This window comes from Fundulus heteroclitus, chromosome 13 (genome assembly GCF_011125445.2).
Source record: "Fundulus heteroclitus isolate FHET01 chromosome 13, MU-UCD_Fhet_4.1, whole genome shotgun sequence".
Classification (NCBI taxonomy): domain Eukaryota; kingdom Metazoa; phylum Chordata; class Actinopteri; order Cyprinodontiformes; family Fundulidae; genus Fundulus; species Fundulus heteroclitus.
This window is the reverse complement of record NC_046373.1, coordinates 21,150,543-21,154,832: the sequence shown is the minus strand read 5'-3', so window position 1 is coordinate 21,154,832 and position 4,290 is coordinate 21,150,543. Positions and strand designations below refer to the sequence as shown.

Sequence of the window (4,290 nt, the reverse complement as noted above, 5' to 3'; positions counted from 1 at the left end):
TCCCTGCCCCTCAGAGCACTGAAGCAGTCACCAGGGGAACCACAACCCCTGATGCCCGAAGGGACCCCCAGATCAAGGTGCCCAAGAGGGACCAACAAAGCTGACTCCCCCCAGATCTGTGAGGTTAACCCCAACATCAACATGGGGCACAAGGGGGGAGTATCACAACCCGACTTACCCGGTCCATACTCTGGTCCTAACACTCCACCCTGATCCCAGCCAAGACGACCCACGACCCCATCCACTCGGAGATGGGGCCAACATGAACTGAATGGGCCAGCCAACCAGATACCACCCCACGACCCCTGAGGCGCAACCTCCCCCTTTATGAGTATGGCTATAACAATGTAAAATTAAATCCACACAGAATGATTTTACCCAATGCCTAAATTTGACTGCATCAAATTTAAATAGTTGTTTTTTTCTCCCTCTTCATCTGGTCCCTTCCTGTGACCTTAGCTCTAACAGGAAGCTATAATTACAGGAAGTGAGGTAACACTTTCTCCTGAAACAGACAACTAAGGTGAGTTCACCAAAATAAAATGCACAAGTTAAATGATCAAACAATAAATACAAACTGGAACTGTGAATTGATTTAAACCAAGATGTTGTAGTAAATAATCTTTAGAAATGCAAAACATACACAAATCTGGTATAGTATACGTTTGTAAACTAAATAAAATATGGCTAAATCAAAACAAGAATGTTACCTAAAATTATATGAACTGAAGCAAAAGGTGTTCTCACCCACTTTGTCAGACTCGTTAAAAGTCCTCCTCACTACTCCTAACATTTTTTTCAATTTAGGAGCTCTTATAAGGACTAAGATGCTTTGTGAATAACTTTTATTTTACCAAAGTAACACTCTAAGAATTCGGGAAATTCTAAGATTTTGCTAAAAGCTACTTTTAGTCTTGGGAATCTTTATGAATACAGGCACTCCTCACTACTCTAAACATTTTTTTCATTTTAGGAGCTCTCTTAAGGCTTAGGGTGCTTTGTGAATAACTTTTGACTTACCAAGGTAAAGTTCTAAGAAATATATTTAGGAATCTTTTTGAATACGGGCAGAGGTCTATAGCTCACATGGAGTTAACTGACTCTTCCTCTCTAATGTTGACTGCTCCAAATATAAATTCACTAAACATGACTGCCATGAATTGCATTGCTCTGCAGGGGAGGGTGGTCAGGATCAGTTTTAAAGGCAGGCTGTTCATAGGAAGAAGATGAGAGCAGAGCAACTGGTCCTCTCCACAGAAATTATTTCAATGACTGTAGTCTCTGATCCTAAGCTTCAGGTACATCCCTCTGGGAAGTAACCTCAGGGAAGCTGCAGGATTCAAAATATCCCTGTTAACATAAAACCACAGAAAGAGCTTGGTATAGTTCCTAGAGAGAGGGATGTCTATATGTCCATCGTAGGGGTTTTCTAATCTGTCAAACTAACCTTGGGAAATAAGAGAAAATGGATGGGAAGATAGATGTTGGATGGATAACTGACTTTTTTTGTGATTCCATGTCAAATTAATTTGAACAGCATTAACTAGCAGGATGGGGCCACGATCAAAAGACAAAGACATTGGAATATTACATTCATCGTTGTTTGTTTGAATTTTTTTCAGTCACAAAATACATATTTCCAAAACAGATACACAAAAGCAATAAAAAAGTGAACTAAAAAGTTCAGAAGCAAAAGCTTATATGCCCAATTCTAAAATTTGCAGTACTTTACTAGATGCATTTAATATTAAAGAAAAGATAATACTGAGAGAAAAATAAAATTAAAATGATGCCTCATAACCTCTTGCTGACGAGGTTGCAATATTATCTAATCAGTATGGTTCTTAATATGGAAAATAAGGTTCAGAAGATTAAGACTCAACATAACTTTCCTTAGTTGAAATGTTAATACTGTGAAAATGCCATTATGGAGAGAATGAACAAAATCGCAGGAGAAGAGTTTTCCCCAAGAAAAAGAAATTAACCATTTAGATGAAATAAGATAGAAGCTCCCACTGGTCAAATGAAAATTGTTTTCATTGTATTTCCATTTATTTGGCTTGTTATTGGATGAGAGTTGTCTATAAAGCCACAATGTTCTTTAATTAGAATTGCTGAGAAAAACATGGTAAGGAAAACTTAAAAAAAATCAATAAAAAGCTACACTATATTCATGGAAAAATTGCCTTGATCTCAGTAAATACTCAGTAAGACTTTGGTTGTCTGAGATAAACAAAACAATTTGGAGCTGATGAGCCACAGCTGTAGCACCTGCAGAGAGCTCTATTTAAGCCTCAGGTGCTGGTTGACCATTCAGTTGTGGCAGGAACAATGGGAGGAATTTGGCTTCTGGGTTTTTGTGCAGTTGCATTGTGGCTTAAAGGTTTGTGTAGTTTCTTTGTTTTTAAATTTTCTTGTGTATACTTAAAAACTATGGGTGATTCAGTAGTCAGTTTGTGATCCTGGAAGTTTGCCGCTATAGTTGTGAAAAGATGCTATGAGAAACAAATATGCTATTCAATTCACAGGGTCTTGTTTACCGATTGATCATAATGGAGGACAACACTATGAAACAAAAGGGACTGGAAACTGTAAGCTAAAAGTGTTTGGATATGCAAATTGTTAAACTAGCTTACTTCAGGCTAAACTGACGTTGATTTGTTTCAGCCTTGTCCCAAAGTGAGAGTCCTCTAAAGAAAGTTGCTTTACTCCAGTCAATGGATTACAGGTTGCTGGGAACTTCAAAAGAAGGTAATTGTTTAATTCTATTAAGCTTTTAATTACATGTACATTTATTATAATGAAGACTAAAAGGTATGTGAATATCTAACAATGACTTGTTAAGTGCAACTGGAAACCAATGAAGTGGAATTGGACTTCCACAACGTGTCAAGCGACGCCTCCCACAACGTGTCAAGCGACGCCTCCCACAACGTGTCAAGCGACGCCTCCCACAACGTGTCAAGCGACGCCTCCCACAACGTGTCAAGCGACGCTCCCACAACGTGTCAAGCGACGCCTCCCACAACGTGTCAAGCGACGCCTCCCACAACGTGTCAAGCGACGCCTCCCACAACGTGTCAAGCGACGCCTCCCACAACGTGTCAAGCGACGCCTCCCACAACGTGTCAAGCGACGCCTCCCACAAACGTGTCAAGCGACGCCTCCCACAACGTGTCAAGCGACGCCTCCCACACGTGTCAAGCGACGCATCCCACAACGTGTCAAGCGACGCCTCCCACAACGTGTCAAGCGACGCCTCCCACAACGTGTCAAGCGACGCCTCCCACAACGTGTCAAGCGACGCCTCCCACAACGTGTCAAGCGACGCCTCCCACAACGTGTCAAGCGACGCCTCCCACAACGTGTCAAGCGACGCCTCCCACAACGTGTCAAGCGACGCCTCCCACAACGTGTCAAGCGACGCCGTCCCACAACGTGTCAAGCGACGCCTCCCCACAACGTGTCAAGCGACGCCTCCACAAACGTGTCAAGCGACGCCTCCCACACGTGTCAAGCGACGCCTCCCACAACGTGTCAAGCGACGCCTCCCACAACGTGTCCAAGCGACGCCTCCCACAACGTGTCAAGCGACGCCTCCCACAACGTGTCAAGCGACGCCTCCCACAACGTGTCAGCGACGCCTCCCACAACGTGTCAAGCGACGCCTCCACAACGTGTCAGGCGACGCCTCCCACAACGTGTCAGGCGACGCCTCCCACAACGTGTCAAGCGACGCCTCCCACAACGTGTCAAGCGACGCCTCCCACAACGTGTCAAGCGACGCCTCCCACAACGTGTCAAGCGACGCCTCCCACAACGTGTCAAGCGACGCCTCCCACAACGTGTCAAGCGACTCCTCCCACAACGTGTCAAGCGACGCCTCCCACAACGTGTCAAGCGACGCCTCCCACAACGTGTCAAGCGACGCCTCCCACAACGTGTCAAGCGACGCCTCCCACAACGTGTCAAGCGACGCCTCCCACAACGTGTCAAGCGACGCCTCCCCACAACGTGTCAAGCGACGCCCTCCCACAACGTGTCAAGCGACGCCTCCCACAACGTGTCAAGCGACGCCTCCCACAACGTGTCAAGCGACGCCTCCCACAACGTGTCAAGCGACGCCTCCCACAACGTGTCAAGCGACGCCTCCCACAACTTGTCAAGCGACGCCTCCCACAACGTGTCAAGCGACGCCTCCCACAACGTGTCAAGCGACGCCTCCCACAACGTGTCAAGCGACGCCTCCCACAACGTGTCAAGCGACGCCTCCCACAACGTGTCAAGCGA

The 4,290-nt window shown here is 45.7% G+C and overlaps 1 long non-coding RNA gene across 1 annotated transcript; it reads left to right on the top strand.

Moving 5' to 3' along the window:
* The first annotated feature begins 2,323 nt into the window (after positions 1-2,323).
* LOC118565150 lies at positions 2,324-2,970 on the top strand. Its single transcript, XR_004932212.1, has 4 exons — positions 2,324-2,383; positions 2,529-2,591; positions 2,668-2,751; positions 2,846-2,970. It is a non-coding gene; the product is annotated as an uncharacterized LOC118565150 (long non-coding RNA).
* The last annotated feature ends 1,320 nt before the right edge of the window (positions 2,971-4,290 follow it).